Consider the following 15,074-nt stretch of genomic DNA (forward strand, 5'->3'; position numbering starts at 1 on the left):
AAAAAGAAAGGGGACAACGGACAACCCTGCCGCGTCCCTCTCTGAATGCCAAATCTAGAAGATAACTTATTATTGATCAAAATGCAGGCAGATGGATCTTTATAAATAACCTGAATTGCCTCAATACATTTCGGACCCCACCTAAAGGCCTCCATTACACATTGTAAAAAACGCCAATTTACCCGGCCAAAAGCTTTGGCTGCATCAAATGTAAGGACTGATAGAGGAACTTTTTCAGAGGTCGCCAGATCCACTGCACCCAACAAATCATGAGTCAACTCATGCAAATATCTAGCTCTAACAAACCCTTTCTGGTCCTCATGAATCAAATTACAAATCACACTCTGGGGCCTGTTAGACAAAATATGGGTGTAAAGCTTGTAATCTGAATTCAACAGAGATGAACTACAGAGGGCCGGATCTTTCCCTGGTTTCAAAAGACTTGGGCATAGCAACCCCTTCCTGTAAGAGAAGGTTAAACAATTCTGTCAAAATAGTTACCAACTCCTCGCAAAGGTTACCGTATAATTCATTAGGCAAACCATCTGGACCCGGAGCCTTCCCCTTCTTTAGATTCTGTATTGCTGCTCTCACCTCCCCAGAATCTATTTCCCTAGCGAGTTGGTTCTGATTCAATGCTGTTAACTGAGGAAGATGAAGCGCATCCAAATACGCCTTTACAGATGTTTTAGGAGAATGCTGATCTTCTGTGTACAAACTCTGAAAAAAAAACACAAAGGCCTCCTCTATCTCAGAATTGGTTGTGAATACAGCTCCCGTAACCTCTGATTTAAGAAGCGAAATAACATTCTTGGAATGGTTGGATTTGGTTTTCCAGGCTAAAAGTTTCCCACAGCCTTCCCCATATTCGTAGTGGGCAAACCTGCTGCATTCCCATGCCCTCCTCACTTTCCCCTCTAAAAATAAGCCCAACTCAAGTCTTGCAGATTCTAACTGAGCATCAAAATTCCCCTTCTGTCTCTCCTCCTCCCTTAAAGTAGCCTCCTGCAAGGAAGCCACCTTAACCTCAAGTTGTTTTAATTGATCTCTCTCCACCCTATATCCATAAGTGGCCAACCCCACAAGCCTAGCTCTAATAAAGGCTTTATATGCGTCCCACAGTATCTGCAATGTGGTGGATCCATAATTCAGTTAAACAAATTCATTAGTCTCCTTCCTCAAACCATCCACAATTAACTCATCCAAAAAAAGAGTAAGATTAACTGTCCACCTGGGAGTAGACACTTGGCTATTAAGGGAGACTTGCATTATTACTGCTGAGTGAGCTGAAAGATGTGCCGGGGCATGGCAAACCGATATTACCATGTCCCTTAGCTGATGTTGAATTAAAAAAAAGTCTATCCTTGAATGATGACCATATTTCTTATTATTGAATGTGTACCTGGGGCCTACCCCACCCTTCTGGTGCCAAATATCTATTAAACCAAGATCCGATATTCCTTGTTTTATCCTTGACAGAGTTTTGGGTGAATTAATCGTTGGTCTTGGTGTAGACTTATCTAAAATAGGGTTCAATAAAACATTAAAATCCCCACCAATTATAAACGGGTGTTTAGCAACCAATAAATGGGTAAAGAGATCTTGAAAGGGTGAAGGGTCATCGACATTAGGACCATAATACCCAGAGATCGTAAACCAGGTACCATGCAAGGCGGCCTCCACAACCAGCCACCTACCCCTAGGATCTTTCTTAACATTAGCAACCTTCACACCTACTGATTTCTTTATCAAAATTGCCACCCCCTTAATCACACATGGTTGATTAGTATATGCACAATAGCCCACCCAGTTTAAATGTCCAAGATATACATTCCATTCGGTTTCTAACAAATGAGTTTCTTGTAAAATAATTACTTCCTCCTCCGCCCTCTTTAAGAATTCAAAAATTCTCCTCCTCCTCCCAGGAACCTGTAGACCATTAACATTCCATGATAAAAACTTCAGCGGGCCCCCTTCAAGTTAACCATTGTTGATTAAAGAAAAGTTATCGCAAGAGAACCATAAACTCAACAAAAAAGTTGAAGCCCCTCATAAAAGTACATACCACACTGCTGAGGACATTTTCAAACATTGCATAACTTTCCATCCTCCCAACCATTCCCCCACCCACCACCCACCACCCTTCCCACATGAGAAAAAACACCACCTGACCTATCTCCAAAACACAACCATTACCTCCTCCACCCATGGGAGCCCTCCCTCGTCGTTCAAAGGGTGACTATTACCACCCATATGAGCTCGAACCGGCCGGCTCTTCTCAAAGAAAATACAGTCAACATGGAGTTTTCATTTTCTCAATTAGAGCCTGGACTTCTGTGGATTCCCTAATATTGTACATGGTATTGTTCCACATAATCTTCAAGAAGGCCGGGAACCTCATCTGGACTGTGGCACCATAAGAACTGAGATCCTGCATATACTTCCCCAATTCCCACTGCCTATCTAGAGTTGTTTTAGAAAGATCCGAACGAATCCGAAAAGACCAATCGCCTATTGAAAAACTGCCCGCCTTGAGAGCAGCAGACAAAATTCTATCTTTTACATTGTAAGTACCAAAGTTAACAAGAATCTTCCTGGGGGTCTTCCTATCAGGCTTCCTCCTGAAGAGATCCCGGTGAGCTCTTTGTATATCCTCTTTCAACCTTATCTGGTCCATAGCGGGGAAAAAAGTCTTCAACAGGGTTAATACAAAGGCCTTAACATCATCCCCTTCCAGCCCTTCAAGAACCTTCAGTAACCTAATGTTATTCCTCCGCAAGTTATTCTCCAAGGACTCTAACTTCTCCTGAACCATCTTGCCGTCGCGTGTCAACTGAGAAATATTCTGGGAGTTAGACAGTACTCGAGCTTCCTGCTCTGAAACTACTGTCTGCAATTTACTTATCCTCTCAGCCAGCGCATTAAGTTTAGTTTCCAATGCCGCACAGGACTCTCTGATTTTCCCTTGGTTCTACTCAAATACCTCAAATTTACCTCTGATCTCCTCAGATAAGGAAATCAGGAGGTTCTGTACCGCAGAGTCATGAGGAGGTAGACCAGACTCTAAGGCCTTCGTATCCAAAGGGCCCTGCGCCCCACCACACTCAACAGATTACATTTGAGCAGACTCATTCTCGCCAGCCTGCTCCCCATACCCAAGGAAAGAGGCTGAGAGGGTCAAGGAGCGAGAAGAGTTCTCCAAGGATTGTGAGGGCTGCATCTCTACACTGCGTAAAGTATTCCTCAAAAAGGGTGCAAGGGGAGATGCCAATTTGCCTCCCTCAGATAATAAACCTTGAGCTCACAAAACTTTACTGATTTTGCTAAGCTTGTTACTGTGCCTCTTTCTTGGCACCAAATAAGATGGAAGGGGTGCAGAAAAACTCTCCTTATTAGATTTTACAGTCCCCTTCACTTGCGCTCTCTTATTACCAGACCCCCCCTTACTGGGAATTAGTGAGCTGTTAATTACACCCTTTTGAAGGGTCTCCTCGCCCTTCCCAATACTGCAAAAAGCTTTCTGACTATGCCCTCACTCTTAGTTTCACTGGCGTCATAAAAACACTGCCTCCCACTGAAATGGCAGAAAAATACTTGCTGTGAGCCTTGGGGTCCTCCACTGACTCCTTTCTGAAGATGTTAAAAGCTGCTTCCAAACGTGGCCCCCTCAAACAGCTAAGACAAAGAAAACGTTTTCCTTGATGGAAAATATAAGCTGCCTCTGGCCTGAATCCGGTAGTGTGTGGGACGATGAGTGTTGGTGTCTCCACGATGAAATTCGACTCTCCGCCTTGCCCTGGCTCACACGGGGGCAGAGACATAGTACAAGGCTCATCGGCCTTGCGGCGTCCAGACACGGCGTTGCAGCGTCTCCGCGTCTCCGTCTCGGTCTTAAGCGGCGGCCGGGGAGAGCTTGCGACTGCGACGCTTACGCGGCCGCCATGTTCCCCATCCCTCAGCTCTTCTGCTTTGCCTGTCTTCTATAGGTCCACTGTACTCATATCCCATCTATGTCTGTCTCAATAGTCCATCTGCTTAAAATCTAACAAAAGACAAAAGCGCCATCATATTTGTGGATTAAAACATGTGAGATGAATTAAAATCAGTACTCTGGTATAGAAGAACAATATGAAGACAGCAAGCTATACAATTTACAAATCATCTTATTCTGTGTCTCACACAATTACAAGAATTCAAAATGACAAAAAGTCAATCTCACACATGTACTGCCAATTCCTTGTCCATGTTAAGCCCTGTAGGATGTAAAGTGTTTAGGTGAATAATCAATGTTGATTACAGTCTTCTTAATTACAGAGCTCTATTTCCCTCCTTTCATTGACTAGAATTATATATAAGACTACAAATTTCAAACGATTAACCTTCTGCTCATGAAACTCTTTGAAATGTCTAGCTAATGGATATGCCTTATCATCATGCAAGACTGACTTCTTATGTTCAAGTACCTATTTTTTGGCCACAAGTATAGTAATACCAATATAACATTTGTTACAAGAGCAACAAAGAGTGTAAGCATTGTAATCAGAATTGCAAGATAAGGGTTCCTTAATAGTATATGGCTTGAATATTGTGGTAAATTAGATTGTTTTAACCTCTTTGGTGCCAGGCCATTTCCCCCTCAGATGCCAAGCCTTTTTTTGGCTATTTGGGGCAGTTTGTGCTTAGGCCCCCATAACTTTTTGTCCACATAAGCTATCCACCACAATTTATGTCCTTTTTTTCCAGCATCCTAGGGATTCTAGAGGTACCCAGAGATTGTTGGTTTCCCTGGAGGAGTCCATGAAATTAGCCAAAATACTGCAAACATTTCATTAAAGAAAATGGGGAAAAAAAAGGGCTGCCGAAGAGAGCTTGTGTTTTTTTCCTAAAAAATAGCATAAACAAATGATTTGCACTGCTAATATCACCATCTTCCCAGCTTTTAGGCACAGGCAGAATCTCAAAACCACATTTTTTAACACAATTTTGGCATTTTACTGGCATTTTACTGGGACATACCGCATTTTTACAATTGTTTGTGCCTTCAGCCTCCATCCAGTTAGTGAAAGAAATGGGTGTGAAACCAATACTGGATCCTGGACAGATAAACATTTCTGAAAAGTAGACACAATTCCGAATTTAGAAAGGGGTCATTTGTGCAGATCCTTTAAGGTTTTGTTACATAAAGTAACAACTAAAATAAAAAAAATATATATTGAAATTGAGATTAAAAAGAGCAACTTCTGTCCACTTTTTCTTCTATAACTTTTTCCAGCTATTGCAAATTTTTTAAGCACTATACTGTTATGTTTGCTAGATTCTTCTGGTTGTGGGGATATATAGGACTTGTAGGTTCATCAAGAACCCTAGGTACCCAGAGCCAATAAAGGAGCTGCACCTTGCAATGGATTTTCATTGTATACGGGTATACAGCAGCTCATTAGGTGAAATATAAAGAGTATAATATAGGTATCAAGGAAACCTTTGTATTTCTGAAATGGGCACAAGATAAGATGTTGAGAAGCAGTGGTTATTTGCACATCTCTTATTTCTGGAGTCCCCATACTAGCATGTGAATTACAAGCATTTCTCAAATAGTTTTTTTTTTTTTACACACTGTTTTACATTTGGAAGGAAAAAATGTAGAGAAAGACAAGAGAAAATAAAACTTGTTCTTCTATTCTGTGTTCCCCCAAGTCTCCCAATAAAAAATGGTACCTCACTTGTGTGTGTAGGGCTAATGCCCGCGACAGGAAACTCAACATGGACACATCACATTTTTACATTGAAATCTGATATGTTTTTTGGAAAGTGTTAGCTGTGGATTTTGTCCTCTAGCTCAGCTGGCACCCAGGGAAACCTACCAAACCTGTGCATTTTTTAAAACTAGACACCTAGGGAAATCCATGATGGGATGACTTGTGGGGCTCTCACCTGGTTCTGTTACCCAGAATCCATTACAAACCTAAAAATTTGGCAAAATAACACTTTTTCCTCACATTTCGGTGCTGCAAAGTTTTGGAATCTGAGGTGAGTCACAAACGTCCTTCTTCCAAGCGTTCCCCCTGTCTCCTGCTAAAAATGGTACCTCAGTTGTGTGGGTAGGCATAGTGCCCGTAACAGGAAATACCCCAAAACACTACGTGGACACATCACATTTTTACATTGACAGCTGACATGTTTTTTGAAAGTGCTTAGTTGTGGATTTTGGTCTTTAGCTCAGCCGGCACCTAGGAAAACCCTCCAAGCCTGTGCATTTTTTAAAACTAGACACCTCGGGGAACCAAGAATGGAATAACTTGTGGCGCTCTCACCAGGTTCTGTTACCCAGAATAGTTTCCAAACCTCAAAAGTTGGCAAAAAATATTTTTTCCTCTAATTTTGGTGATAGAAAGTTCTGGAATCTAAGACAAGCCACAAATTTCCTTTCACCTATCATTTCCCCAAGTCTCTCGATAAAAATGGTACCTCACTTGTGTGGGTAGGCCTAGTGCCCGTGACCAGAAGTGCCCCAAAACACAATGTGGACACATCACATTCTCGCAAAGAAAACTGAATTGTTTTTTGCAAAGTGCCGAGCTGTGGATTTTGGCCTCTAGCTCATCCGGTACCTAGAAAAACCTAGCAAACCTGGACATTTCTGAAAACTAGACACCTAGGGGAACCCAGGATGGGGTAACTTGTGGTGCTCTCACCAGATTCTGTTACCCAGAATCCATTGCAAACATCAAAAGTTGTCCAAAAAAACATTTTTTCCTCATATTTCGGTGCTGCAAAGTTCTGGAATCTGAGGGGAGCCACAAACTTCCTCCTATCCAGCATTTCCCCAGGTCTCCCGATAAAAAATGGTATCTCACTTGTGTGGGTAGGCGTAGTGCCCACAACAGGAAATGCCCCAAAACACTATGTGGACACATCAAAATGATCAAATACAAAACTTCCTGTTTTTGCGGGGGGCTCAGCAGCCATCTAGGGAAACCTACCAAACCCAGACATTACTGAAAACTAGACACCTGAGGGAATCCAGGGAGGTGTGACTTGCATGGATCCCCCAGTGTTTTCGTGCCCAGAATCCTCAGCAATCCTCAAATTTAGCTAAAACAATCAATTTTTCCCCACATTTCTGTGTGGGATCACTGCATGGCACAAATTCCCTACCACCCAACGTTCCCCTCAGTCACCCGATAAAAATGATACCTCACTTGTGTAGGTGGGCCAAGTGCCTGTGACAAGGAAGAGGAAATGCTTGTCGAAAATGAGAGGAACCAAAGCGGGTCCAAAAGGGCAGTTTGAAAAAAAATGTTTTTAGGCTGACAAGTGGGGCAGAATTTTATCTGTATAGATGAGACAATGATGGGTGGTAAGAATTTTGTGGATTCCTGCAGATTCTGGAAGGTTCCATCACAAAAATGTGGGGAAAATGTGTGATTTCAAGCAAAGTTGGAGGTTTGCAGGGCATTGTGGGTAAGAAAATGTTGCGGGTGCATGTGAAGGACACCACCTTGGACTCACCCAGATGTTTAGTTTTCAGATGTGTCTAGGTCTTGTCGATTTTTATGCATGGCAGAGTCCCAAAGTCCAAAAAGTGCAGCCCTTACAAGTGGGACGATATTGAGAGTTAGAGAAGCTCCCATGGCCCAAATGTAAAACCAAAACCCCAAAATAATCAAATGCCCTCTTGCTTGCCATTGGGATAAGATATTTTAGTGTGTGGGGGGGGAGAGCTGAAAGACTGTTAACCTCTTCAGTTGGGGTCGGGACATAACCATGCCCTTACTGGTTGGTAGACACCAGACCACTATTTTTTTTTAAATTCCCTGGCATCTATTAGGCTTTCTGCCCCTGGGGAGTGGATCAAGGGTAATTTCCCCCATCTTCCCACCGGTGGGCAGAACAACTTTGTCTTTATTTATTTGGGGTGGGGAAATGGCCAGACCTCACCCTCTTTTTTTGAAAAAAAATCTTCCCTGGTCTCTGCTGGACTTTCTGCCCCCCTTGGGGGCAGATGGCCTTTTTAAAAATAGGCAGCACGCGTATGTGGGACTCTTGTGAAAATATAATTAAAAGAAATAAAATGCTACAGCATTCTTAAAAAAATGGAAATAGGATAGCCTTTTATATTGATATAGTCACTGCTTGATAGAGCAAAATGGCAACTTTATATATAATCATGTAGTAACACTTACAGAACAGCTGCATTATATTTAAAATACACTCTTTTATATTGTAATTACTACTTGTTTATTGTCTCGAAGGGAGGGAGGATGGCCACTCCCTTGTTGGTGCTGCACACATGATTTTTCCACTTCAAAATAGTGAAGTTATGGTTAGGTATGTAGAAAAGATCACACTTGTATGAAAATACATCAATAAATTAACTAAAAATATAGCAAGCCATCAAAGTTGGATTACAAAATAATATGGCTTTCTGTTAAAAAAAACTTTAGAAATTCACTGAAAAGATGACTTTTTAGTTAGGACTACTACTAATGTCTTACTACACATTTAAAAAAAGACCTCAATTGAAAAAAACTAAGGTTTAAGTGACGGTATAGTTAGGTATTGTAGTAAGCTTATACTTTTCATTTAAAAAATCCTAGAAATTCACTGAAAAACACAAAGGCCATAGTGATGTTATGGTCAGGAGAAAATATTTGTTTCAAAAATACAATTTTAAAGTCAAAATAAACAAAGGAATTCCCCAGTTATAGTTGTGTGAACTAATTATAACTTATGATCTGCCTGCACTGCTTATGACCTCACTTATTGCATTACTTATGACATGTTCAATTACATCACTGATAACATCAATTCAGTTTTGTCACACTTCACTAAAGGACTTCATTCACAAGTTAGTTAAAATATGTCCCATTCCTTAAGCTGATTCAATTCAGCTTTCCTCTCATTCCCCACTTGGATTTGAAGTGAGCTCTTTTTTTAAGCAAATTGTATTATTCACAGCATATTCCCAACCTTTCTATTCATTCTTCTGCACTCCAGATTCCCTCTGATCACTCATATATTCAGTTCTCTTAGCACAGAGATTCCCTTTTTCTCTAGCTATCTCTTCTCTGGAATCCCCCGATCTACTATTTGTGCTCCCAAACTTAACCAGATCTGATGATGACCCAGAAATCATTGTTTTTGGGACAAAATGCTGTCAACAAGATGCTGCTAAAAGACATTTTTTGAAATTTTGATGGCCAGCCATGTAAACCTTTGATTTTCCTTAAAAATACAAAACATTTGCACTTGTTCTTTAATTGCTCTTTGAATATAACTTTTTGATGGTCATCATGTTGTCTATTGTCGTTTTACACAGATCACATTTGCAGGCTTTTTCTCAGTTGTTGTTTGCACTTGTTTGCACCATGTGATCACTTTCTGCATTGAGTACACTTATTTTATAGACTTTTGTGTTTATATTTCTTTGTTGTATTTGTTGTAAAATATTTGGTTGTACATACAAATAATTATTTTCATATAACAAGTCTCCACATTTTTGTTGTGTGTATATACTGTACTAGATAGAAAACAGCACAAATAGGGGCCTGTGCTGTAAGTCAACAACGTTTCAATCTCATTACCTAATATGGTATCATCATCAGGGCTCAACATTTTGAGAAACCGTGAAGGACCTTGATAGTAGACAAATAGAAAAAGTGTATCTCGAGTGGAATAGTACATGGCATCAGTAGCTTAGAACTAAGGTAAAAAGGGTGGGTTATATCAATCAAGAGGTTGACAGCTATTCTACCAATCACAGTTCCATGATGTCTTTTAAGGGCCTCTCGTAAGACATCCACAGAATACCATTGAGAGAATAAAAAATAAAACCGGTGCAAGTATTACATAAAAACAGAGGAATCATAAAAGGTCTTAGTAAGGAAACCTCTAGTCATTTAAAAGTGATTAGCTCTCTTTTGTGGTAAACACAACTCTGCAAAAAAAATTTTTATCCTGCGAGGGTCGCACAAAAAATGGAACAGAAAGTACAACCCACTCGGAGTTCCTGCATGGACCTTTCATTTGCAGCACACGTATGCAGGACTCTTGTGACAGGACTGTGGGATGGAAAAACTTAACAACTAGGATATTATTTTAGACAAACACTTTAGTAATCATCATTAGTTATCTGTTATATAAAACCTCTACGATCAAACTTAAGAAAAATAGCACTATTTCATATTTAACTCCAGTCAGTAATTTTTTTCCAAACCTTGTGAAAGGCTCATGGGTGTCTTGTGAAAGACCCAATAAGACGAATACCATGATCATGTTCCTGTGCTCTGCTCTTATTGGTTCATAACACTTTCTGGACTCCCACAGGAGTTAAAAAATAATTAAAAGAAATAGAATGTCTCAACATCCTAAAACAAAGGAAATAGGGTTGTCGTTTATATTGATATAGTCACTGCTTGATAAAACTGAATGGCAGCTTTATATATAATCATGTACTAACACTTACAGAACAGTTGCATTATATTGAAAATACACTCTTTTATATTGTAATTACTACTTGTTTATTGGTCTTGAATGGAGGGAGAAATGGCCACTCCATTGCTGGTGTTGAGAACATGATTTCTTCACTTCAAAATAGCAAAGTTATAATCAGGTATAATACGTATGCACCATGGCATGCAATGAAAACTGCCTCCAAAGCCAACTGGGCATTCTAGAATGAGAAGGGAAGGCTCACAACTGGGCCAAGGTATTACCCTTGATGCCATGTGCTATTCCACAGGAACTACGCTTTCTATATCCATCTAATCCCACTGATTTATTAACTCTCATCGAAAGGATTATGGGGCTCATTCTGAGCCCGGCGGGCGGCGGGAGCCGCCAAATGACCGCACCGCGGTCAAAAGACCGCGGCGGCCATTCAGACATTTCCTCTGGGCCGGCGGGCGCTCTCCAAAAGAGCGCCCGCCGGCCCAGAGGAAATGCCCCTGCAACGAGGACGCCGGCTCAGAATTGAGCCGGCGTAGTTGCAGGGGTGCGACGGATGCAGTTTGCACCCGTCGCGTATTTCAGTGTCTGCATTGCAGACACTGAAATACACAGTGGGGCCCTCTTACGGGGGCCCCTGCAGTGCCCATGCCATTGGCATGGGCACTGCAGGGGCCCCCAGGGGCCCCGCGGCACCCCCTACCGCCATCCTTTTCCTGGCGGGCGAACCGCCAGGAACAGGATGGCGGTAGGGGGTGTCAGAATCCCCCATGGCGGCGCAGCAAGCTGCGCCGCCATGGGGGATTCCAAGGGCAGCAGAAAACCGGCGGGAGACCGCCGGTTTTCCTTGTCTGACCGCGGCCGAACCGCCGCGGTCAGAATGCCCTGCGGGGCACCGCCGGTCTGTCGGCGGTGCTCCCGCCGACCCTGGCCCCGGCGGTCTGAGACCGCCGGGGTCAGAATGAGCCCCTATGTTCTTATGTGCCTTATGTATTCTTTGTACAGCATTTCTAGTACAAAAGATGTCATGCCAAATAAATACTAATAAGTAAATATCTAAATGCAGCATCCTAATGATTTGTGTCCAAAATAATATGACATACATATCAATACAAGCATGCTATAATGTGTGGCAATAAAAGATGAGCCCAGTGAGTATTTGCCTGCCTTGGGTTTATGAAACTTAGGTCTATATTTATAGAATGGTGGGTGTTGGACCTGACACTCTCTCTGAAGGGTCTCCACAACCATGTTGCATTTTTCCTTCCATTTTTGCTGAAATTTATTTTTGTTGGCCATAGGACTCTGTGTACTTTCTCGTTGCTAACTAGTGCTAAAGTACTTGTGCTCGCGCACTCCCCAGAATGTTGGTAAAATTGGCTTACATCCAGTTAGTACATTCAATGTATAGGTCCCTTGCAGAGTGGTGTTCCATATACCCAGGGACTTTAAATTAAATGCTACTAGTGGACCAGCAGCAGGTATTGTGCCACCCACTTAAGTAGCCCCTTACAACTTGTCTCTGGTCTACCATTGCAGCCTGAATGCAGTTTCATTTGGCAGTATAACCTCCTTGTCAAGCTTCAAAATGCCCTTTAATTGCATACCCCTGAGGTAGGCCCAGGTAGCCAATAGGGCACGGTGCATTTCAATTGAAAGCTTGGACATGTACTTTTAAGTTTCACATGTCCTGGTAGTGCAAAACTCCTAAATGCGTTTTTCCTTACTGTGAAGCCTACTTGTCCCATGGGATGACATTGAGTTGCCTTATTATAGTCAGTAAATGCTAAATTTTGATTGGGGAGAGAATATGCATGTTTGGTATATACAAAATAACAACTAAAAGTTCTCTATCATGGTAAAGTCTGTATTTAAATTACAATTTTGAAAATTCCACTTTTAGAAAGTTGCCATTTTCCCTTTGCCATTTGGTGTCTGGTGTCTGCAGCCTGTCCTAGGGAACATGACTTAGTGTAGTTGGCAGTTGGACTTTGTGAATTCCTCCCAGACAGTAACACAATTGAGGGATTAGGTATGCCTGAATGGGCAATCTGCTGGCAGGATGGGAGGGCGGAGCTGAGCACAGACCTATTTGCACCTGCATAGGCTGTGCTCTGCCTTCACACAAAGGGCTTGCTACTGTAGCTTTTTATGCACTACACAAGACTGCTTTACTGTGCCTGGAAGGACAGTTTTACTGCCTGAAGCCTGCCTTGAACCTTTAGAGATCTGCCCTGCTGCTTGAGCCCTGCCTCATCACTTGAACTCGGGACTGCTTGAGTGACTCCAAGGGCTAGTTTGCTAGCCCCCTGCTCAGAGCCACATAGACATAATAGGCTTCCACCATCTTGAACCAGCACATGGACCCGACCTGAGGGAGTCCTAACCACCCTTCCCTCATGGGACACTGTCTGCAGCCTTGTCCCACTGAGCATGCTCTTCTCAGAACATTTTCATACACTACTTGTATCTGACCCGCCCTTTAGCATGTTCAGCCATACTTTTTGACGTTGACGCAGTCTTGCATGATTAGATGTTGACAGCTGGTGCTTTCATCTTTTAGGAGCTCATTTTTACTAAAAATGTCTCTTCTCCAGTTCTACTGATTAGATATTTGTCATTTCAGTGTGAAAGATTTTATTAAATTTTTCTAATTTGGTGTGGGATTTTTCTTGTGTTGTATTTTTTCTTTATCACTGCTTGTGTGCTGTATAAATACCTTACACATTGCCTTTAAGTTAAGCCAGACTGCTTTTTGTGCCAAGCTACCCTGGGTTAAGCACAGGCTAATTTATTGACTTTTTGTGTCATATCTCGCAATACTCTGCCCTGGGAAAGTGTTCCATGGCTGGAGTGTGGGTGTTCCCACCATCAACCCATGCTTTTTGGCACATCTCCAGATTAACCAAGACCTGTAAATCTGGATATGTGTCAAAACTTTATGCATTCTCAATAGAAGTGCAATGAAGAGAAATATCTTTATTTCTCCTCATTGTTTTTTCTTTCTGAGTGTGTTGCATTCTAAAGCACATTTAGAAACAGTAAAATGCCTCAAAGGATTGTCGTGCATTAAGGTGCAAAGGTGTCTACTTTGGCGTTAGGCAGCACATCATGCGCCAGTGCAGGAGGAGAACCGAAATATGCCATATCTTTGCGAGTATAGCTGTAAGAAGGAAGGGCCCATATAAGGATTTGGAGGCTGTGTAGGTTTCTGAATCTTGAGGTTTTATTTAAGTTCACAGTTAGTCTGATGAGTTTTTTGGATTTTTATGGGGTTTGTGGGATACACAGATTCCCACTTCTCTTCTTTATACTTGATATCGGACTCTTTTTTCTTCTCTCTAGGTTTTCCTGAAAGGATAGCCCTGCCTGGGAAAAGTGGCAAATTAAGAAGTTCATATCTCTTCTCTCGAAACTGTCACTTCATCCCTGAGTTTACTTAGGTTAAAGCTAACCCAATATGACCAACAAGCCTCTTTGAAATATCTTGGAGCACGCTGGAGCATTTCTTTCTAAAGCTCAAATAAGTTCTTCATTAATGTGATAAAGTCATCATGAAAATATTGTCCCTTCGAAAGGTGTTTGATTATCACTCCAATGTTTGTGAACTCCACCCTAATCTTTGTGCTTAGCAAATAATAATGTGTCATACATTTCAGCGCATAACTTCAACAAAAAAAGCTAATTCCTCAACTGTTTCCAGGTAAACTAAATAGTTGGATGCACTTAAAGGCCAATTACATTCTTCACACCTAGCATTTTGTGCTTTTCCAATTTTATGGTTGCTCCCTGGGTGACATCAACGGAATTGTGGCTAGAGGCAAACCTATTCCTCCCAACACCTCCAATTCCCCAATAGTATCTCGCTCCCCCCCCCCCCCAATCACTCACCCGCAATGCCGCAACTCTCCTGAGTTGCAGCGAGACAACCAGTGTCCTCTGGCAGCGCCTACCACTTTTATGGTCCACGTCTCTTCAGACTTATTGAGCAGAAAAGCAACGTCTTATTCAGGCTGGGTACCTTTTTCCTCTTCCTCTGGCGTCTCCTGGCAGAATTCCTTTTCCTCCTTCCACTTCTCACCATCTCCCTCTTCCTCGATTCTGTCATCATTGGCATTAATGACCCCTCATTCCTGCTGTTCTGATTTGTCCATGGCTATTGGGGCCCCACCTACCTCTTCCAAGATAGAGTGGTCCCTTGTTAATATTTGTTTTCCCTTACAGCTCCTGCCAGGTTTAATCTCGCATCTCCATCTCTCCTCACAAGCACTGCTAGGGCAAGGCAAGACAAGACAGCAAAGGACATACTGGGGTTCAACTCAGGCAAGTGAGGGGGCCTCATGTGGCTCATTCTTACAGTGGCACATTCCTGCCCTCTCCTTTTGACACAGTACAGCAGACAATGTTGTGTTGCCGCATTGCACTGTCAAATAATGAGACATTTGTTCCAGGAGATTTCCCGCTTTAACCCAGATATATCAATTGCTAAAAGGAGCCGAAATTTCTGGGTCAAAGGCTGGACCTAATTAGAGAACTACCAGTGGAATTGGACTTTAATTGCCCTAGTAATTCCTAAATTCTTAGTGGAACATCAGAGCCTATCTCATAATGGCCAGATTTCCCCTACT

This window comes from Pleurodeles waltl, chromosome 5 (assembly GCF_031143425.1).
Source record: "Pleurodeles waltl isolate 20211129_DDA chromosome 5, aPleWal1.hap1.20221129, whole genome shotgun sequence".
Classification (NCBI taxonomy): domain Eukaryota; kingdom Metazoa; phylum Chordata; class Amphibia; order Caudata; family Salamandridae; genus Pleurodeles; species Pleurodeles waltl.